Below are 24,068 nucleotides of genomic sequence, written 5' to 3'. Positions count from 1 at the left end.
ATTTTGGTATTACTCCTGTGTGTGTGTGTTTGGTATACTGTATGCTCTGTGTCTGTCAGAGTTGAAATCAAAAGTCACTCAGAAAACACTGCCCAGATGGTCATAATGATGGGTCTTCTATCAGACAGGATTCAGAGCACTCCTCTTGGGTTTGGATGGTTGAAAGATACCTGAATGAGGAACATTTCTGTTGGGTTTTTAAAATTACTTGGGCTATTGCTTGTTTAAGCAGAGACATTTGGACTTCATGAAGAGTGAGAAAGTAAATGGAAAACTGTATTTGAGGTCAAGTCCATTTTGTTTTGTGGGACGTGGGACAATTAAAAGAGCTCTTTCCTGCTGTCTGCAAACTGTATTCTGTCTTCATAGGTCATAGACTAAGGAACTAGATCTCTTTCCCTTCCTCTGCAAAAAGAAAGACAAAAACTGGAACCAGGACAATGCATTGCTGCCTTTTATTCCCACAACTGAGCATCTAAAACTTTCTTTGACCCTGAAACCAAGAACGATCCTGAGTCTTCCCTCAGAGCACTAAACTCAGAATTACATGTTCTGACACTTACTCAGAATATCAAAATGGGTGACATTTATTATTTTCCATGGTGTATGTACTGCATCAAATGCCTGGCAATCCAGCAGTTTGCACGAGGAAGTTCTGGACAGCCAGCCAGCCTCACCACATCACCTTATTCTACTCCTAAATGCCTCTGATAGCACTGGCAAGCTGAGTGTCTCAGCTATCTCTGACATGGGAACTCTTGCCATTTTCCTGTCTATCTAGGGGCTTGCATTTAGGCAGAGATTCTGTTCTCTGAAAGAACTTACTGCAGACAAAAAAATCTGCACACCTGAAAGCATTCAATAGGTTTCCAAGAAAGAAGAGAGTAACATAAGAGTTAATCCTTTCAGTGGTGCCTCTGATCAAGATACAGTGACTTGGGCTTCCTTCTCTTTGTAGTAATAAAAAGAAACATTGTCAAAGCCAGATTCAAGAACAGTTTTGTTTGGGGCTTCCTTTGCCCTAAAAAAGAATATCTGTTTCATCCCATTATTGCATGGTGAGCTAGGTTAGGTTTTTGGTTCTTATACAAAATTACACTGGCGAATTCTCTACGTCCTCCAAGTCTAGAAGCCTGAATATTACAAAGCAAGCACAAGCTTCTAGTTTTTACAATGGTTTGACTTCCATTGCACTTGCAAGAAAATTAAAGGTGTGCTGCTGGTTCAGCAACTCCTGACCTAGAGACACATTTCAGCCTTACAACGGTTGAATATATGACGCTGGGACAGAAACCAAAGAAAAACGAACTAAGTCAACATGCCATAGATAGAAGCAATAAATAATGAGTTGTCCAAGCAGTATTTTATACTACAGAAAATGACAGCTGTCAAAGAATGAGGAAGTTGGTGCACGTCTGTCCTCTGTCACTAACAAGTTATGCAGTGTGGTCACTCAAGTTTTGAGAGATCTTATTCTGTTTCAGAGGCTATTTTTATAGAAAGAGCCTACATAGTAAGAAAAGGAAAATTAAGGTAAATGGGCATTAGGAATTGAAATTAAGGAACAGAGAACTCAACTAGTAAACTTTCCTTCTGAGAGTAATACAGATCATGAAAGGTACACTGAAGTAATCTTACAGATCTGCATTAAGATTCCTAGTCCGATGTTCATCAATCTAAGAGCCCTCTCCCTCTTCAACTACATTTCCTACTTAATCAGCATCAGTTTTTATGAAGTTCCTTTTCTTTTCCCTGGTGAATTTGACCAGCTTGCTTTCTCATTTGATCCCAGTCACCTGGGCAATCAGCTGGTCACTGGCAAAGGAATTATCTGCTTGCTTGCTAGAGATGAACTAAAAATGTCTGAGTTTTTTCATGTTACAGTTCAGAAGCGAGGGGCAGAGACTGTGACTGTGCCAGTTCTTTGCCTTGGAATCCTAATAGCATTTCACTAGCCTGAATTCATAAGATGTCTTGAACAAAGAACAAATACCACCAGGGAAGCTTAAAAATGAGAGCTTGTACTAGTAGTACCTTTTATTAGTAGTACCAGTACTAGCCACACCTATGACTTGCACAGAAGTGATGTAAAGAAGTCTGTCTTATTAGATCAACCCGACAAAAGAGTAAATAACCCCAGTTCAGAGCAATCAGAACAATTTCTAGAAGGTTTCTGACAACCCTTTTTCCTTGTACAGCTACTGGTAACAGCAGTTTATGCAGGGGCATGCTGCTGCTGCTGTTGAGTGTGCCAAAGGAACAGTGCTGAAGGCCTGCTGAGAAGCTGTGCTGTGCTTGCTGTCTGCCCCCAGCTCCGCAGCTGCTGTGACAGCAGCAGGGAGGCAGCTGCAGCCCACCCAGATCAGGAGCAGGGCACCCCCGAGACCATTTGCTTCCAAACTTCCACAGTAGGCAGAACCAGATATTACATCTGCCAGGGGCTGCCCACCTCCTGGGGGCACAAGTATACAGGAGGAAATTTTGGAAGGAAGACACAATACTTGCCTGTGCCCAGTCTCCACCTATGCACTATATTATGCTAGGCAATTTTTTGCTACAGATGACATATGGCCTCAATCTTCAGTGTTTTTCTTTTTTTTTTTTTTAATTGTTGTCCTGTGCTCATTAATAGGCTGGGAGTTTTCTTCAGTGACTTAATCGTTTTCATCTTACAAATAGTTTTCCATTAAAATAAATGCCTGTCTGTCTTGTATAGGCTCATCCACCGATCACTACACACTCAATAAAATTGTTTTTTTTCTCTATTCAGGTCATTACACATATGCAGAGAAAGATGATGTGTGGACAATGGGTTTGCTGCATTGAGTATCTCAGGTTCTATTTGCAGTTATGTTCTCCTTATCCTGAGGTCTGGTGAATGGCTGACAGCATTTTAAGTCAGTACAAAATAATACCTTTTATATAGAACAAAAAGAGCAAGAAATTACCTTTTTGCTGGTTTTCATTCAGAGTTGAAATGATTACTTGTCAAACTGTAGTCCTGTTGATTTTCAATAGCAGAAGCTGTGTCCAGATCTTTGATTAAGATGAGTTCTCTGAGAAGAAAAAGCATGAGAAGGATGAAATTGCTAAGTGTAAAAAATGTAAGCTGAACATCAGGAAACATTCTCAAAAGTAAGGTCGATGAAATGTTGGTCAAATCCCTTATGAGGAGTTCTGATCATTTGGGACTTACACAGCATATAATTTGAGTGAGCAAAAATGAGCTCCTGAATTAGCTGTAGAAATGAGCAGTGAAACCTATAGGTTGTACTGTTCAGTGCATTACACAACAGTTACACTAATCCCAATGGGGCTTAAAATCTACTATAAGATAAATTACTGCCATGTTAATGTAATTTTTCTTAATTGATCACATAGGATCACATAGCCATTAGGCTAAACTATTTACAGTTACATATCAAAAAGGTAATCCTTTCCCAAAGGAATTTGTAATCCAAAAGTTTAATCAGCAATTCTTTTGAAGGGTGTTGTAGGCACTTCCTAACAGAGGAGGTTAGGTAGACAAACAGAAAACCCCACCACGACTAACAAAAAAAGAAGTCCTACATAAGCAAGGCTACACTTTCTAGAACCAAGTCCTGAATGAACTGCTCACATTATATATCCATTTCCAACTTGACTGGAAGTGAAGTTTTATTAAACTCCTGATTTTTACACTTCTAAACTGACTTATTCTGTCTCCTACTTTGTACCAGTTGGTCTTGATAAAGCTGTTTGCTTTAGGCCAGTTTATCTCCTGCTTGCTCCCCTGCTGCCAGTAATTAAAGGTAGTTAGGAGCTCCCTGACTAACGTGACCAGCTGAGTTACAACTCCTTCTCCAGTCACAACCTGGAGGAAGAGCACTGCTGCTAAATAGGGCTGTTTTTTCTAAGAAGTCGAAGCTCCCTTGGAGCTCTTTCACAATCCCTTCTGGTAGTCATGATCCACCATTTGAAAAATACTTCGCCATGCCAAAATAATGACTCATTTTGCAAAATGTCAATTAATGCCCTCCAGAGTCTGCAAAAAATAGGCCTGTTTTTAATGAATTAGAATTAAAATTAGTAATTAATGCTTGAATCAAGTGATTATTTTCTTGATCCTGCTTAAAATTAAATTTGGTTATAAGCACTTTGAAGGCAATGAGCAAGGAATCATTATTATTTAATCAGGTTTAAATTACTTACATAATTACTTACATGAGTGACGTATTTTTATCTCGAGATAATTAAAAATAATTAGTATGGCTTTATCACATTTTTAATGTGCAAAAATCTAATTCACATTATTAGCAGTGCTTGAATACTTGCTTCTTTTTTGGATGGAATTTATCTGCAAATTATTGCACCAAAGTTAATGAAGCTATCATATGAATACATTGCTTGGAAAGAGTGATTTGGAAAGGATGCATCATTTATCTGTGATCCCCTATGAACTCAGCTCTACTTTATTTTTCAGGGTTTTTTTTATTAAAGTTGTGTGAAATAATAAGCAGTTTTATAGCCGGTACAACAGCTAAGGTGTCCTGCTGAAAGGAACAACAAACCTTGGGCCTTATTTCTGTTGCCTATTTGGTGCAAATCAAGCGTAGTTTCCATAAATTCAGCAGAATCACAATGCTAAACAGCACATATAACCCAAGCACAGCAGCATAGATTTGCATTTACTAAAGTAATAGTTTTCAATTTTTTTTAACAGTGTGGACCAAACGATCCCCAACAGATAGTCTACTTTTTGCCTATCTATACAGAACAGAACCTCACAAATGATCACGCACTCTCTTACTAATAGCACAACATCAATTCAGCTATCTAAAAGACTTGTTTACATGGGAAGGAGAGATAGGAAACTATCTGAAGTATTTTTTACCTTTTAACGCATTCTAACTTTAAAGGATGATTTAATTGCCTTTTAAAGCAGTTTAACAGATGGAGATAAATAGGAGGAGCCAGGATAATGTTATTAGCCAGAAGTGCTTTATGGATCGCATTTATTAAAATTTCTCATTAGAGAATTACACTTGGGTTCTGAGATGCAGCCTAGACCACGGCTGTGATTAACCTGCTTTTATAAAGCGGAGCTAATTACAAAGTTCAGAACAGAAGTTTCCCAACTGTTCATTCAGTATCTTTGGGGTTTTCACACCTGCTTCTTGTACCAACCAATCCTTATTCACCAACAGATCTCTAGCATTAGCAGTCAGTGTGTGCCTTGGCTCAAACTCACAGTGGAATAAACATTTTCCTTCCTTGTCTACTACGGCTGCACCTCTAGCCCCAGGCCTAGAGGGGTCCAGCTCCTCATCTGATGGGCTGTTGGCTCTGGGTTGCCAGTGAGCACTCATCACATCTGGCCCCCCTCTGACAGAAGTTTCTGACTAGTTTGCAATAATCTTCAAATACATTTATCTCCACAGCATCCCTATGAAGTATTAGTACTATTTACCCACTGTACAGACAGAAAATGAGAACAAGATCTCTGAGATGTAATTCCAACTGCATGAAAATCTGTTGAAAGACAAGAACCAAATGGCAGTTTTCACACAGGATGAGGATGACCATCAACATGCTTGGATCTGTGTTGGTATCTGCCAGGACTTGTTCACCAATGATTTTAAAAATAAAGGGGTAAAGAGTCTCGTGAGAAAAATGCAAACGACAAAATGTTATTTAGGGTAACAAAATCCAAAGGTAGTTGAAAAGAGCTGCAGAAAATGTTTATAGGAGTGAGTGGCTGAAGTGATTAAATGGGAACTAAAATTCAACATCAGTAAGTGTCATGTATTGGTCACTGAAAAAAAGAATTAGATATTGGATGTACTGTCAGGCTTTAAATTTGATATCCAAGCTCTGGAAAATCTCTTGAGTTTTTGTGCCCCACTCCATGGAATCATTAGTTCTGTGCTCTGAGGCAATCATAAGGAAACCAGAACAACAGAATTGTTAGGAAAGGATGAGAAAATATAGCAGGAAACCTTATTAATTCCATGACACACCTGAGAATACTACAAGAATTATTCTTCTGGTTTAGGCCGCCAAATGCTTCTGAAGAACCTTGAGGCTGCTCGCAAGTGACAGGCCCAGTGCCGTGTGCAAAGTTTCTGCGCAGCACCAAAGGAAATCCCCGTCACAGGAGCCAGCCTCCCCCTGACCACCAAACCAGCCTCCCTTTCAAATTCTACTGACTGTTCCTCCTGCCCTTCCTCTCTCCACAGAAAGCTTCTTGTTATGAAGCTCTGGGCTTCTTCTGTCAGGTGAGTTTCCTTTAATTATTTTTCCCCCACTAAAAAAAGTCAGAATCACTGTTCAGAAACTGCCTCAGCTATCAAAATCTGGTCTCAGAGCGATGAAGAAAAAGCCATAGGAGACTACATACCTTTAGCTTCATTCCTCATTACTAGGTAGCTTTTATTCATAGCTACTCATAAAATTGTAAAATACATTAAATCTCATGGAAATATCAGTATTTAGCAGCAGTAAGTAAAAATCCTACTGGTTTTAAGTGAAATAACAGGCTTTTTCAGACATAGAAGTATGCAGGTGGAAAGAATTTATGACAAGTAGCCACAATACCACTTAGTATGTCTCTTTGACAAAGGTTCCAAGAAACCTCCCAAATTTCCAAGTAGTAGTGGAATTAAAGCTAGAATTTCAACATAGCTCTGTGTCAGCAAGTACAGAGGCTGTACATTTACTGCCTGGTAAATAGCTTTATCTATCTCTGCATGTGGAGAAATGAAATACAGAGAAAGTAATGACATGTCCATGTCAATATAGGAAAGGAGGGAGCAAGATTCATGTCCTCCCCAGACTGAAACCTTTTCTGCTGGGCCAAGCGACCTTGCTCAAGGCATGCAGGAAGTCCCTGGTGGTCAGCACACAGGCCATGTACGCTTTTTCTCCTCCCAGAACAGCCAAATACTAGCTGGCAGTTAAAACTGTGCAAGTTTTTATTGCAGTTGAAAATGTACTTCTGGATTCACGTTCAAGGAAAGTCATAAAAGGGCACATGCATTCTTCCAAATTAATTCTGTATTAGATATGAATCTGAAATTTGCATCATCAGAGTTTGCAAGAAGGCAGGGGGTGAGGAATTAAAACTAAAAAAAGCTATTAAGCAAAGAAATATCAAATATCTCTTTACAATTATGCTGTCTATATATAAAGCTGAAAGGAACACACATTAAGAATTCTAGGTTATGTTTTCAGAGCTGCCTGGGGTAGTTGGATCCCCTAAAGAGAGAAAAGAGTAAATATTCAGTTTCCTCCTCTGGGGAAAATTGGCTGATTTTGTCAGTAGGACATTGAATCTAGTCCATCATATTCACAGGAATAATCCATATAGCCATTGACACAAACACACAAAATAATGAACTTTCCAAAACAAATATACAAAAGGAACATGGCTTTTCTGTGTAGTGAGGGTGGAAGGAGGTTCACCAGACCCTGTAATGACAAAACAGGTAAGGTAGTTGTAACTGCCTTAAACTGGTCCTCCCAGCCACATTATTTACTGCACTTGAGAGACACTCAAACAGATGTGAAATTGTTTCTTACCTCTGAAAGCCAGAGGAAATGAAGGGACTCTCTCCCAGTCTCCTCCCCCAAATGAATTTTCCCACTTATTAATATGAGAAAGAAGCAAACATGCCAGCAGTCACAGGAAATTGTTTTTAGAAAGCTATTTCTGATCGATACAACTGAACGATCACTATTAAGGGCGATTATTAAAAATGAATTTCAACGTTCATATCTTTTTGCACATGATGCCATTCACATGATTTGTTGCATAATATCCCTCCAGTAATATTACTTTTTTTTCCCCACTTGCTCATCTGGAGAAACCACAGATGATGAACTGCTAGAGAGAGCCCCCATAACTAGCTTCAAACATGTTCAGCCTCATTAGTTTTAGACATACCAGCCCATAAAAATCTTAAAACATACTGAGAGGTTCCACGTGTGTCCCAAAACCAATATACACAGCAAACTGCAATCTGTGTAGAACTACAAAATCCCTCAAAATAGATTTAAAAGACAACACAAGCCTCTACTCCCACTCCTTTCACATTATTACAGCAGGACGACTTGAACGCATTCAGAGTGCTATCACCAATAGTGGAGGCTGATGCTAGTAGGTGCTGAAATGTAATGTCTTCTCCATACACTCCAATTACATTAAAGTGACAAAGGTTTGAGATTGTCAAACTATTCAGTTATTGATTGGCCTTTAGATAGAGAGCATTTGTTTCCAGTTTCCCCCTTTAACCCTGTGTTCCATTAAACTCGCTACAGTTACCAGTCAGAATAAATTGCATTTTGGAAGATTAACTAAGTCAGACGGTAGGGCTAAGTGCACAATCTATTCTCTCTCGTACCAATCACTTACAGTTCATCAGCTCTTGTAACAAAAAATGAGAATGTTAAAAGTCTCAGAAAAAGCAGGGTTAAACGGGTATGTTATGTTTTAATCACCTGTTGTTTTTTTTTTTCCCCTTTCTACAAAACAGTGAAGGGCATGGGACTGTCAAAGAGCAGACAGAAACATTCTTTCATTTCCTGATTGAAAAATACCGTAAGAGATGATTGCTTCAAAAACCCTCCCAGGATACATTTTTTCCTGTTTAACTCAGCCTTCTTCCAGGGAGAATGATCATTTGATATAAAAATTAAAATTGCTGGTGAAGAATCAATACTTAATCCTACAGATGAGTCCAATCAACAGTATTTTAGACTAAAAATCTTTTGACTAACTCTTTTTAAAATGCATCTCCACTGAAAGCAGGGAAAGTATAGTCAGTACAAGGGAAAATATCATCACTTTCTACATATGAGAGAAGATAGAGTTTGGCATCCACCCACATGATTGGCATATCCTGCAACAGGCTGTACCACTGAAAGCCTTAGCTCTTGTTTAGTATTTCCCTAAACAAAACTTCTACAGAAACCAACAGATTCTGTTCATTTCACTCAGTTCCCTGAAAACCCTTTAATTTGATTCTAGATGCTGCATTTAATGTATGCTGAAATGTAAGGTCAAATGGGTTGGTTGCCTGACTAAGAGCACGGGTACATGGTGTACAGGGAGAGAGGCTGCTGCAGCCAACAAGGAGAGGTCCAGCTGCACAGCTCTTGCCCTGTCCTGTGCCAGTTTTGGCACTCATCAGACTTTTCTGTGAGCTTATTCAACTTGCTAACTCAGCAGAAAGACATTTATTCTTTCAGTGGTGTGTTTCCTGCTCAGTTAGCGCGCTGAATCAGCTCACAGCAAGGTTCAGTGCATCAGTACAAGGAGAAAGAGGAAAGCAGGGAGTGAGGAGCGGGGGAAGCAGGCTGTCCTTTCAGCAGCAATGAGCTGCTGTACTGGCTTCTCCATCTTGTGCAACTTCACTCAGAGGCACTTCAGTAAAATCTGGTAGTCAGCTTTCTGGCACTCTGGACCCAGATGCTGTACCAAAGAGAAGAGTTTGCTGGTGGCCAGCTGATGGATGCAGTCAGAGGCACTTTAGTTACTGTGAAGAAGGCTGCTGGCAGTGAAAGACTTCGCTGTTGCCAGGGGCTTACTACTGCCCCTCTGCTGCAGCTCAGGGCCCACATCTGAACAAACAGTTCCAGAAGGCATTTCTCATCTGCACCAGAGTGAAGCTGGAGGGCCCACTTCATCCCACCGCTGAAGGGTGGAATATGTGCTGTTGGGTAACTGTGGGCTGACTTTGTGACAAGAAGCACAATGAGCACACAGCTAACCTACCCCGCCAGCTCAGCTCATGGAGAGAGGAGCCGTCACCAAAGGCAGGGTGAAAACTCTCTGGTAATACCCACCGTCTTTTGGACAGAGATATGGCCTTCAATTTTATAGCTCAGGGATGGGAGGGGAAAGTTGAAGGGAGAGAAGGGGTGAGGAGGGAGAAGGAGATGAGAGGAGATGAGGGGAAAGAAGTTCAGCTAGGTGAAGAACCCTGTAAAAAGATTATAATAATGACTCTCCGGTAGAAAGGAACACTGTGGAGTATACTGTATGTGATGGCCCCATACTGTTTGGAGTCTTAGAAAAGTAAACTTGACAGTAAACTTAAAGGATGAAAACGATTAGGATGAAAACCTTTGCTGTCTTCACTGGTTTCAACCTTTGACCAACAGAAAAGCAGGGTGCTGTGGAACAGAACACGAAAACAAGTACAATCTTTCACTGACTCCCAGCTCAGCAAGGTTGGCTAGGGTTTGTTTTTGAAGTGAGTTTAAAGATCAATTACTAGGTTAGAAGTGAAATCTTTTGCAAAGTCTATAATTGATGACTTCCAGAGAGAGTTCCTTTGTTAGCTGCATCACATCAGATCAGAACATATCTTTAGATGCTGTCAGTGAACCAGAAAGCAGCAAGAAGATTTCACAGGGGGAAAAGAATAATCTTATGAGTCTCTGAAATGAGTGCCCTGCTGGTCTGATGAATGTGGGTGAAATCCATGATTAAATCTGCTACCATTCCTGCTTTGCTGTCTGCTGTTGTCAGGCTTTATATTAAAGACAGGTCAAAACCTTAATCTGCATTCATCTTGCATGTCCATTGAAGGTAATAATGAAAAAAACATCAAACTTACCAGGGTCAGGTTTGATTTCTTCTAAATGAATTTCCTGGTGATAGGCTCTTTACAATCATCTGTTCTGCTGCATTTGTTTTCACATATTCTTATTTTTTTCCTGCATTATGGAACATTTGGCTAATACGTATGATATAAACATGTGCTTCTTCAGGGCATAACAAAATGCTCGGAGATCATTTATTTACTAGATATAGTTAATGGGATGAGCAGAGGCCTGCTGAGTATGTAAAAGAATGTCCATAAATTACTCTGTGCTTTTTAAGAAGTAAGAACATGAAAACCATTAAACACAAAGCCCTTTATCCTGGAAGTCCCACAGATTACATGATGAAGAGGAAAAGACTATTGCACTTCATTGTAAATATAAATGGAAATTATGAATAAATATAAATAAGATTAAATGTTGCTCCTAATCTTTTTCTTGAGAAGGTGTCAACTTATGGGAAAACATACTCTTGCATGCAGATGTGGAATTAGAGTGCAGAAAGAATGTGAGCAAGCACAATGGATTTAAATGTTACATCAAATGCTGTGCATGGCTGCAGGCCTCTGGTCTCATTCTTTAAGGATTCTCTTAGAAAATGTAAGCCAAACTCTCAAAATGCTTAAGTCATACTTTCTACATTTGCCTCCTTACCTGTTAGTCTGTTCCAGACACTACAATATATAATGCATACAAGCATTTAGGAGAGCAATCTCTATATTTTATGAGCTGGCAGATTCACTCCAAAGGTGGCTGTACTTCCATGCTTCTTTCAATTTCTGTCTGTGAACTCTGAGGTCACAATGAAAGCAATGTATTGGAGGACAAAAAATAAGAGATGATAATTCCAAACAAATATTTAAGCTGGTTTACATAGACGCCAGAATTTTTCTGGTGAAGACTGTAGATGCTATCACACCAAAGATTAGATTCTGAGGAAAACCAGAATGCCTTATAGAAATGATCCTGATAAATCCCGATAAATCAAAGGCAATCACTTTATCCCCTCTCACATGAAGTAGCAGGAATATTATTTAAGCAGTACAAAAGCATAAGGCATTTACTGGCAATATATGACTAGTTGAGAGGAGCCGACGACCTTCAGCTTTGTCTTTAGCTGTTCACCCGAACTGATTTTTAAGCTCATGAATAACATATTCTGAAAAGGTGACTGTGGGAAGCAAAAACAAATGTACAGATTTTACAGAAAGGGATAACACAATTTATGTTTATCTGTAACACAAAGATAGTATTGTTGACCTGTAACACAAGGGGTATTGTTGAAGAAGTCTCAGATATTGTCTAATGAAAGAATGCATAAATTGTCCTCCTTTTATAGAACAGATAATTGACTTGTCTCCTCTCACATATGAAGCCAATGATGGAACCATGTACAAATCTCAGACTAGTCTGGACCCCTAGGACCAGGCTTCCAACGTACGATGAGTTAAGCATCCCTTTTTTCTCTGAATAGTCAGATAAATGGCCTGCAGGGAACACACGGGGACCCTATGGGAACTCCCTGCTGGCAGGGGCCAGGGGAACGCCCAGCCCCGGGGAGGTGTTTTGGGACTTCTGTCTCACTGGACCAGAAGATGGCAGTAACTCACTTTGAGACTCAGAAATGCACACGAGGCAGTTAGGGGCGGGGGAAGAAATACAGAAAATGACTGTGAGAGCTAAGGAAAAATTACACCGCAGATCATGGAAGAAATATAGATAAGCTCTTTTTCTTGTTTCTGTGGCTATTTTCACTATTTCTTTGGTGTCTAAAAGAAAGGCAAATTATTGAAAAAATATACAGCTCGCAGAGCTTTCAGCTAGGTATTATTTTTAGCACTAATCACATCTGCATATTACAAAAAGAACACCGCACATTTCTAGCTGGCATTCAGCAGCTGTATGCCAATGTTATTTGTGGAAACAGGCTCAAGCTTGTACGCAAGAAAGAACTGAAGCACGCAGAAGCAACCACCTTTCCCCAGGCACCTCCACAACAAAATGTGCAATATTCTTGTACCAGAGCTTTGACTCTAGACATGTAGCTTAGTGACACTCCTCTCTGCCCCTTTGTGTCGTATTCTTCCTCTCCCATTGCAATTTTACAGATAGATCCCATCAATTATTGTGTTGTCCTTACAGTATGTCCTGGGTGTCTTCTGTAAGTCCTCTTCTGCCTCAGTTTTGGCCAATGCTTCACCCTCCTCACATCTTTCCTGGAGCTGCCATTTGCTGCAAACTCCTATTCTCTGGCCTGAAAAATGCATATGCACACAAAAGAGATCTTTGGAAAATGTGTTAATTTCCCTCATTTTGCTCAGGATCTATAAATATTCTACAGAGGGAATATCCACGCAGGACTGCTGAAAGATATAGTGAATCTGGTGTAGTTATTAGAAGGTATTACTGATAACGACATTCCAAAACCGTATTTATTCTGGAAATGTAAGAGTTATAAATTAGTTAAACTACCATGACAGATCCCTGTGTGGTATAATTAATGCTGCCCCATTAATCTCAATCCAAAAGATATATGCTGATTTTTTCCAACAGAGAATCTGGCAGAATGAGTGGACGAACATCACATTCCCCCCTTGTCCTGTCGAAAGAGTTAACGTTTCAAAAGTACTGATGAACATTCCTGGCAAACAGCTCACAGAAGCTCTCATGAGAAATATTTTTTACATCAAATATTCATTACATCATTACAAATAATACACCACAAGTTAGTCAACAATGGTGTGTCAATGAAAGAAAAGGCAAAGGTCTTTCTGTAAATTACTTCTTGCGGATTTTAAGACTTCTGCAGGATAGATTACGTAAGTCGGGACTGTCAGAATAGGACCTTCTTTGCATCTTTGCCACTTTAATTTCTATTGGTATGTGCAATTATTTCAGTGGTCTGGCTGAGCTCTCAGCATGATTCTGCTGTCATCTGATTCTTGTAGAAAGAGTATCTATCCCTGCCTTGTCAGTCTAAACTCCTACTGACACCACCCCAGACAAACCAGCTCCTCGTGTTGTCTTTTTTCAGACTGGCATTACCTACTTCCATATCCCCCAGACATCTACATTTCAGTCCCTTCAAGGTTATAGCATCTACGGTTGAAGCCCCATAGACAGTACACCCTAACTTTTTTTTACTGGATATGTCATCCAATTCCTCACAGACTAACAGCTCCAATAGCACAGTAGAACACAGAGTTTCCCACATCTCGAAATCAGAATCATGCTCAATCTCAACATCAATTTCCTTCCCTTCTATCTTTCAGCTAATATTATTCCAACCTGAGCACTGGCATCAGCAAACGTGTCCCTTCACTTAACTACTGCAACTTTTTCCAGATGGCTTCTAACCTTGTTGGTTGTCAAGATGCAGGATTTAAATAAATAAATAAATAAATAAATCTGTCAATAAACATAGATTCAGCTTCCTAAGTCCCTCCATAATTCTCATTCCAGTTAATGTCAGAGTAATTGCAGTTTTATATGATCAGTGTCCTAGCCCAAGTACAGCCCTCCCATCTGCATAAATATTTCCCGATCTGTCTTCTCACCTAGCCCTAGGAGATCAGTAATTGTTTTCTATTATAATTGTTTTACCATTTGGGTCTTTAGCCTCAAGTTCAAGGTGTCTCTAAGTTGTCATCCATGTGAATGTTATTCTGTTTTCAGCATAATGTCCCTCCTCATTTATTCTGTCATATCTCCTTCTCCTTTCTCATTGAGGATTGCCTGTCCTTACACTCTGTATCTGGGTAATGTAATATTACAGCCCATTTCCTGAACTGGCCACATTTCAGTTACTCCAATTACACCAGATTTGTCTTTAAGCAGCAGATGTCCTTGCTCCTCCAATCTTGTTTGCGGTTTCCTTCCCTGCCTCTTCATGTCCTCCAGCACACAGAGTATTCACCTGCTAAACAGTAAACAGAAGCTGCTCTGCCTTATTTAAGCATTTTTCAGACCTGTCTAAATGGGGGTTGTTGTGCAGTTATTATCTCTGTGTCTTACATCAAATGGGAGATTTCTGCACTAGGAGGTGCTCAGTACAACCTTCTTAGGGAGACAAGGCAAAACGGCATTACGTGAGAAGAGCTTTCTCATTTTTGTTGCTCACATAAACTCCTGGACAGTCAACTGTAACTTTTCCTGACTACAGGGAGGGCAACACAACGGTTGTACAAGAGCATCTGTAGCAGTCTCTGGACATCAGCTGCTAGAAGCTGAAATGAGCCTCAGCGTACCTGTGAAAAGAGAGCTCCAAAACTCGTAGCTTATCTGGGGAGATTTTTGCTTCACCTGAGTGGTTTCTGGGTCTCAAAGCCAGGCTGTCTGACATACAGCTAACACGGTAGGCTTTGTCATTTATTTCCACAGATACGTCTGCATTAGTAAAAAGACCGTATTACGTTCTTCCTTCATCCTTAGACTGGAACAATTGCAGTCCATCTGTCACTCTGCCTTTTATAACCAAGGGGATAGAGATGTAGACTTCTAATTTCTGGTTTATGTCTCCAGGTACCCTGGCTGTGCTAGTGCCACAGCTCTGAACACCAGAGGCCTCTCCTCCTGCTCTAGGGAAATACAGTTTTACACCCAAGCTCATCAACTTTGGTCATAAAAATGGCATAAGGTTTTCCAGCTCACAGTCATTGCACATTTTATTTCATTTTTATTTTGCTTGAATACATGTACTGCATATGCATTACGCAGGCTATGCCAGAAGCATCACTCCAGAAACATATTTAACTCGACAGCCTGCTCAAGTGGAACAGCAGTGTTACTCACTACACATTGGGCTAAAAGTCCTACCCAGCACAGCCTTCCAGCGGAAGCTTTCTTTCCTCACTCTGACTTACCCAGAGCAGAGGAATTGCTGTTCTCTCTGCCTCAGTTCTGAGCAACACATCCCTAGGTTGGATTCAAAGGGGATGTAGTCAGGATATGCCAACCCAGATAAAGGACAAATTTGTTTCTCAGAATATGCATAGAGGAATAAAATTATAACTCGTTGCCTGCAGCTTTAATAAAAGCAAAGCAAACCATCTGATTTATATCATCCCCGTGTTAGGAAAATCTCTCGGAAACAGTACTCTATGTAGAACAGTAAAAGGCCCATCTGAAACAAGTGAAGGTCACTGCTGTTATTTTTATTTACTCCACAGGTGCTAAGAGCCATATGAGGAAGACCACTGGACTGCATCCAGCACCACCCTGAGTCCACAAGAAACTTGCCCTGTCCTCCTAGCTCACCAACCTGTGCAGGGCAGTGGAGGTCTCAGCAGCTTCCCTGAAGGTCATGCACAATACGAGATCATTTTGCATCACTTACATCCGCTGTGCACTCTCAGATAGCAACCACAGCAAAAATTCTTGAAAGAAAAAGTGAGCCTGCCGTTATGGATTATAATGAATATTCTCAGTCCTAACTGACCAGTAAAGGAATGGCAAGTGTCACTTTTACCTCAAGCTCACAAATATTTTCTGTTGCTAGAAAGATGTGATTTCCCCCCTGAGAATAGGTTTCCTTGGCTTCCTGGCAAGAAATGCATAAATTTATAATACTAAGACTCTTAGTCAAGTATATGTTGCCAAACATTCACGTCCTAGAAATACTGCTGTTTCCGATTAGTTATTACACCAACTATGTATAATGCCATATGGCCTTAATAACATGCCTGTCACTTTCAGAGAGTAATTACTTCAATTTTGGCAGCATTAATCTGCAATATTTGCTGTCTCTTTGGATGACATTGTAATGGTGCAATGCAAAAGTGATCAACATCTCCCAGGCTGTGAGAAAGGCAGTGTCTGAACAGATTATGATTTAAACAAGGCAAAGATATTTTTCCAGAGATACAATAAATTATTTTCACTAATGCTATTTTTTGGAACATTTGGAAGCAGGGGAAGGGAACATACTACTTGTACAGAATCTCTAAAATCTGCCAAGATTCAAAATTTGAATAAAAAACACAGAAAAAAAAACACTGCCTGTTTCCGTATCACTCCACAAAGTGAAAACTGCAACAGCTAAATTAGAAAAAAATAATTCACAATTATATCCTGTCGTCAGCAAACCAGCTAAGAACACCACTTATAACTGTAGGTAGAATGCAGATTTTAAATCATTGTACCAATCTAATTCTGGAGGATTCTAATTTTAAATTCTGGATATGGGAGATGCTGTGGTTTTGTAACTGCTTAGAGACCCGGTACAAGAGTCATTGAGCCGGAAATGTCTGCCCTGTAGGTATTGCAAAACTGCTTCATAAATTTGTAAAGCAGTAGTTCACACGTGACTAATCATATATCAGTGTAGTCTCAAATGACTTATGACCTGAATTGGTCTCATTACCCATGTAGTGAAGTGATGTCTGCCACTATTTTAATTGCTTGCAAGCCTGGGAAGTGGAAACAGGAGTCAGAATTTGTTAGTATTCACAAACACCAAGTAAAATTAACATGTCGAAAGCCTGGACTTATGTTCACATCATCCTGTGTATACATGGACTAATATCCTGTCAAGACATACACATCTTTTTAGCTTTGTTACCATTAGCATTCCTCCTGATTTTAATGGAAGCAAAGTTAGCATGCGAGTCTGTGACCAGAACTAGAAGCAGATTGAGATTATCACAAGGGAAGACAAAAAGCTCAGAGACAGTACCAGGGCTGTACCTTATCTTCCTTGTCAAATCAGTCATAAGAAACCTGTGGAAAACCTATTACATCAATCATAGCTTTGATATATGATCATACTTAAAATGATCATCATATGATTATACTTAAAATATATGTGTGTAGATCATTTCTGGGCAAAAAGAAAGCCACCTGCTGTAAAAGATCAGTAGAGTCTTTGTGTGTCAAACTGCTGTCTTCAGATGCTCAATCCTGACCATAAGCACAACACCTCAACGCACCTGAGCACTGGTAGAAACAACATGCACTGAATAGCCTGAACACGTACATACTCACAAAGTCAATATCCATGCATGTACGTCCATCCAACATATTCTGTATCCTTGTCAGTGTATGGACCTATTCCAGATTTAATTTTTTTTTTGGTTGGATAAATACTTTTACAGTTACAGTTCTACATTAAATTTGCATAGATCCATGTATCTATCCATGACAGATACACCACACTGATGTTAAAATCAGCTATAAAGATAGCAATACAAATGATTCCCATTCCATTGGAAAGGAAACTTATTAACATTACACCCTATGCTAATCTGTCAGCTGTACATATATGGAAAGGAAATTTCAAACATGGACACGATTATTGCATTTGCACAGGATACAAGTCACTGCTTGTCTTTACCAGAATACTGGTCATCACTCAACACAGAACATCATCCTGCACTGAAATGCAGGGAACTCAGCACGATTCTGGTGTTCCCAGTGACAGAAGTCACTTCTGATTTTCAAAGATTCCATGCAAACGGCGTGGTCTCTCTCCCTACAGAATGAGAAATAGACTGTCAACAGAGTTTGAAAACAGTGATATCACAGCCTTTGATTATGGAGAAGACTTGGGCTTATTTCTAGGCCCGGCAGTTGATCGTTATATATGTCAATTATCATTTACTACACACAAGAACATGGTGATACAGTTTCACCTCCCACCATATATTTCATTGTAAACAAGGAATAAAGAAATTCCTTCAGCGTGGCCTACTTTTCACAGGCTGCCACTCTTATTTCTGACACTATCATTACAGGTGACGTTTTTTGTGTAGGACAGAATGGTTAATCATTTTTGTGAAACCGCGCAAGTTGATAAATGAAAGGCAGAAGGCACTTTGGCTTAAAAATCCCAAGCCCAGGTGGGAGCAAGCCTGCAAAATAAAACAGCACAGAAGACTCTGAAAGCAGTTAATCTGTTACCACGGCCAGCTCCAATAATAAAAATAAGTATAGTTTTTATAGGTTGTGCTGTAAAGTATAGAGAAAGAGAGTCTTTGTTTCGTAGTGTTTGGTATCAAATTCAATGTCAAAATTCCTATTTATTTCATGGGATGAGTCCAAACTAAAGCAGAATGCTTACGCTGCATACACTGCTCTGCTGCTTCTTTGCTCTCCTCTGAGCTCTCCTAAGTACTCAAGGACACTGACCTGCTTTTCATGTCCTCAGATACAGTCAGGCAATTCCTTAACAGCATTTCTATGCTGTGTGATTTAATCCTGTGTAAAGATGTTAGGTACCTTTGAGCACTAAATCCTGCACAGCAGAAGTCACACAATCGTATTAGTGTAGCTCTCCACACAGGCTAAATAGCCTTGTTGAGAAGGGCTGTGCTGAGCAGGACTTCCCAAGGCAAGTTTAGCATCTCCCTGGTGGTAATTCAGCTATCTGCACTATGCTGTGCAGGCACCACTTTGGTTTCCTTTGCATAAGATCTGGATCACCCTCAGCTTGACTTGCGCCATTTCTTTCCCCAGCCTGGCTGGTTCCACATCCTCTTACCACATATTAAGAAATGCACTCCTGGTTATACATGTGGTTGCTGTCAAGACTACAAAATAATACTAAAAACTCCTTCATTTCACTATGAAGAACTGCTGCATGGCTAAAAAACTGAACAGGTGTTATCTAACACCTATGCAAGAAGGGATTGTGCTGTTTTGGTAGAATTTGGCAGAATTTGTGGCCATCCTCATGAGAACTTTAACATAAAGAAATGAAGTAATATATGTGTCCATCACTGTTCAAGGGGATGCCTGAAATCCTCCACTAATAGAGCTTCTTCTGTCCCTTTGATCACAGAAGTTTGGTCTGCTTCAGAGGCAGCAACATTTCTGGTAATTACAGATTTACTACAAAAGAATTGGTAAAATATCTCAGTCTGGTTCCCTGCTCTTACATGCCCTGGAGTATACCACACCCTAGAAGGATGCTGCTGGGATCAAGCCAGAACTATCTGTGGGAAACAAGAAAGGGCAATCCAAAAGAACAGTGGATCAGTCTTCTATACGCAACATGCTGCATAAAAAGGTCTTCACTTTGAAAAGTCACAAGAGTACATAGGCACAAAATGAAATGGCAGAAAGGATTTGGGGTAGCTGCAGCTGGGTCCCTGGGTGACCAGGCATCAGCAGCCTCAGCAGCCTCTGCTGGCTCTCCTTCTCTAGCAGTAAGGATTCAAGACACCTCTCAAAACTTATTCCAACAGTACAGCTCATTGGGTAACCCAGCCCAAAAGGGAAAATGTATATGAAATGCTCAGTAGCTGCTTATGATTGCCTTGACCATTCTTATGGCAGTATTTTATACTTCTAAGCCTTATAGGCAATCTGTGACTTAGATAAATTACATAGGACAAGCATCCTTCTGCATTTACAGAACATCCTGAATGAGTCAGCTGCACTGCTGGGGATCTGACACTGCCCAAAGTTTAGTTCTAAAGAGAGCGTTTAGAGTCAAATGAATCTAATTTGTTTGAGTTATCGGGAATGAACAGTTTCTTCCTGCGACAGGTTTTGCTAAAAATTTATTGTATGAAAAACATTAGAGGTGTCACCAACAAAACAGCTCCTCCAGCTGAACTGCTTGCCTAGAGCTTATTGCAGATGGGTGGAAAGTCATCATGTGCCGAGAAAATAAGCACCATGACATTTCATTTCCTCATTGCCTCCCTGCTCCTTGCAAATGAAAATGGCAGCGAGAGTTTGCTGACGTAGAGATCCCAACAAACGAGGTTCTTTGTAAGAACTTAGTGAAATGGGGAGTGATGGATGCATATCACGTTCTCAGCCCTGTTCCTATAGTTACTGGTCTTCTGAATCTGGAAACTCTCCCTCGAACTCCAGCACAGGAATCAATGTAACCCTGGTGGATGGAGGGGGGCGCAGGGATTGGAAAACTATTTCCTACAGAACTAAACTAAATACAGAAAAATAAAGCTAAATATTCAGAATGTTTCAAGAACATAGTTTTTGTTACTGAGGAAATTCAATGGCATCCCCACAGATTTTGCAAGCCTTGTCATAAAGACAAAGTCATTCTGATTGAATCAAGCCTCTCCAGGATTGTAGGAGATAAAACACCCCTCGGGACTCAGTTACAGGATCAATTTTCTGTGATTTAAGTGTGCACTATGCATCAAATAGTTGTACACTAAGTTATCAAATGCATACTCTTAGCCAATAGCAAAGGTGATGTAAACCAGTTAGAGTAAACCTTGGCAATATTTAATTTAATTCTTTTGAGTCCGTATTCGGAACAGGCTGAAAGAACGCATAGAATTTTACTGTTATTAAGTTGTGGTCATTCACTAAGCCACAGTAACTCAATTGTGTATCAGATCTTTAGCGGCTCATCTAATTATGTAAACATGGCTAAATGCATAATTATCACTTCTTGCATATTGCAACTGCACGCTTACCTTTTAAATTAACAGCCCCCATAACTTTCTAAATATCCAAATGATAGAAAAATTACAGCACATTTATGTGAGAAGCTGGATTATACCAGAATTTTTCTCATACTTTTCGTGTCAAAATAAAATTATTTAAATGAGAATTATACAACTAAGTAAAAACAAAACAAAACAAAAAACCAAGCCTGTCCCTAAATACCCTTGTATCCACAAGGTACAACTTGGGTACAAACTGTACCCAGGTTACTTGCTGCTTTGAGCAATACTGCACAGCTTTCCTGAAGATGGATGCAAGCACAGTGACTGTTTGTTTCAAGGCTGCCATTAAGAAGGAACAAGATCAATGGTGTAGGTCGACCCAGGAACTAGTAGAGGAATGCAGCACCTGGATGCAGGGTGTAGCTAGTAATATTTACGCCTACCAGGCTATCTATTTTGTACAGCCTGCAGTGTATATAATTTCTCAGGACAGATCTGCCATTACACACATCATGCAGCAAGTGTAAACAGAAAGATTTATTAGCACATTAACAAATGACTTGATGAAGAACAAACAAATATTTCCCCTAGTAAAATTAAAATTAAATGTCAGTGGCATGGCTGCCAAATGTTCAGCTGCACTCACATTAGTTTGTACCGAGAGCAAGGAGCAGATATTTTTTCAACAATTCTAAGTCTCCCGAGGGTCAAGCTGTGGAAAAGGGACCCACAGATGGATGGGAGAGTAAGCAGACAAGACAACAAAGAGGCAAATGGAGAAAATAAATAAGAGGTTACTGGCATTAGCAGAAATCCATTTGTTCCGCAAAAGATTGTAAGGTATCAACTCGGCTTGTGTACTTATCTAAATAAGCGCCAGTGATGTTCAGCACTGCCACTGTTGTGAATACCAAAGAAATATGCTTAGTCATGTGGGATTGTCAAAACTTCTTTCAAATACTCTAGGAAACTATGGCTAAAATCATAGACTCAGAGACAGACTGACACAGTGGCATGGAGTCTGGTGTAAGCCCAGCCTAACCACTTCAGACACATGAACACCTTTTTTACAAGATCTTTCTTCAAGCTTGTTCTTATGTAGATGAAAAACAAGTTAAAACTTTCATCCTTCCCACGCTTGCATGATAACTAGAAAAAAAGAAGTAGTAGTTGTTCTTATCACTCTGTATACAATACATTCACAGTAAGTAACCCTATAGATCCAACATAAAGGGACTGTGTCCATCCAGTTTCCCTGTGTGAAATCTAGCTAGTAGCTTCTTCTGCTGGAAAAATGATTTTCTTCTAAAACTGCTGCAAAGTGAAATGGTTGTTCCAAATGCAGAAATGCACCATGGGTGCAATTTAACTTCCAAAATCCCAACTCTCTTCACGGGCATCTGTAAATCTTTGCCCTTTAGACCAGAACTATCATGCATCCCAGCTTGCTAAGCCCTTTTAATTTAATGCCAAATATTTATTTGGAAATACTGTAGCAGAAAAGCTTCAAAAGCATTACTTTGGCGTTATTACACTGTGAGAAATGAAGGTGGTTTGGGGTCTTCTGGCCTGATTAGAATCCATTTTGTTCAGTCATCCTCAAATGAAACTCCTATTTTCAAAGGATTTTGTGAACAGGGTGCTAATGAAATAGAATTTATAGTATTTATGGGGCAACAGTATAAATGGAATTTAATAGCCAAGTGCCAGCAGGGAACCGTCTAATCTTTATCGAATGCTGATTAGCAACCAAGGATTTCTGGTGAGATAATGAGCCCTGGACTGGCTTCTATCCAGTTTTTGACACTGGCACCAATGTACATCTGCTAATTGACAGAGGAATACATATAATAACTGAACTTCAACTAATTAGTAGAGATTTAACCAAGTCATTGAAGTTTATACCTTTGAAATTTACAAAAACATTAAAAGTCAGATAATCACCACAGGCACTTAACATACACCTTAGTTTATCCTATGCAAATAAATTAAGAGAGAAATTTCCTGAACTGGGTCATCCTCATGAAACTTAGCACTGCAACAAGAATGCATTACAATAACTTCCATCAGTCCAAACCTAGGAACAAAAAATGAATCCATGCCAACCTGAGTGAACCCTGCACATTTAGAGTGATTTCAGATCCTCATAACTGGATCTGCCTGTGAACTTTATCGTCAGGTCCTGAAAGTTCAAGCGATCAGAGCAAAATAAATGAATTCTGAGAACTTTAACAGCTGGATCCACCTCTGTCTTCACTAAGAAGGTCACTACACTGAAACATGAGAGCTGATGTCAGCCACTCACTAGTACAGCCAAGCACAAAAACATACGCATTTTCAGAAACAAGACCTCAAGCTTTTGTGTTTTGTGTTGTAATGGAATTTTGTCTCCATTAAGAAATCCCCAAAACATTTCATTTTTCCAAGTGCTAATACACATTTAAAAATCTCTGACTCCACTTACATAATTGCAGAAGTTTTCACTACAAATCTCAAGGTCTGTAAAAATGAAATTCAGATCTCTTGACCTGATTCAAGATGGCCAATAAAACAGCCTGTACAAAATGTCAGTCCTGAGCAGAGAGGAGACACAACAGAACAGTGACCTAGCATGACATTACTGTGAACTGACTGGGCAGGAACTGACAGTGTTTGAATTACTCTGTAGTATTTGTCCATATGGAAGTTTTCACACCATGTTCATTGCAAAGTACTTTGAAGATTAAACTACAGTGAATTCACTACGGAATGGTGATAAATAAGCACATGCATAGGGAAAACTACCGGAGGTTGGCTAATGCCCTGCAGCTTTTTCTTACTTGTCTTTCCTTTTGCTTACCTATTGCTAAACCATAAACAGGTGAGAAATGGACTGCTTAACCTTATGAAGAAGATGGGCAAATACAGATAGCATATTAGAGTTTTCTGGAAAATTTTCTCTAAAATCCTTTTGGAGCCTCAAGAGCTTCTCCAAAATCTGTAGTAATGGCACGATCTTCTACCGGAATCTCCTGTAAAGAATCTTTCAAGATCTGTCTCCTTGAAGTACTTCCAAAAAAAAAAAAAAAGAACCAGTGTTAACCTGTCTCCAAAACCTAAATGAAATGTTATTGC

At 39.7% G+C, this 24,068-nt stretch overlaps 1 long non-coding RNA gene across 1 annotated transcript in view; it reads right to left on the bottom strand.

Annotated features, from left to right (window-relative positions):
- The window catches only part of LOC121079007, a 65,131-nt gene that overhangs the window by 15,839 nt on the left and 25,224 nt on the right, over positions 1–24,068 (bottom strand). Inside the window, exon 6 of the long non-coding RNA XR_005824826.1 lies at positions 2,949–3,056. This is a non-coding gene — a long non-coding RNA (uncharacterized LOC121079007). The remainder of the gene's footprint in view (positions 1–2,948; positions 3,057–24,068) is intronic.

The sequence above is a fragment of the Cygnus olor genome, chromosome 16, assembly GCF_009769625.2.
Source record: "Cygnus olor isolate bCygOlo1 chromosome 16, bCygOlo1.pri.v2, whole genome shotgun sequence".
NCBI classification, from domain to species: domain Eukaryota; kingdom Metazoa; phylum Chordata; class Aves; order Anseriformes; family Anatidae; genus Cygnus; species Cygnus olor.
Note: the sequence above shows the minus strand (reverse complement) of the source record. Positions and strands in the feature narration are given on the sequence as shown.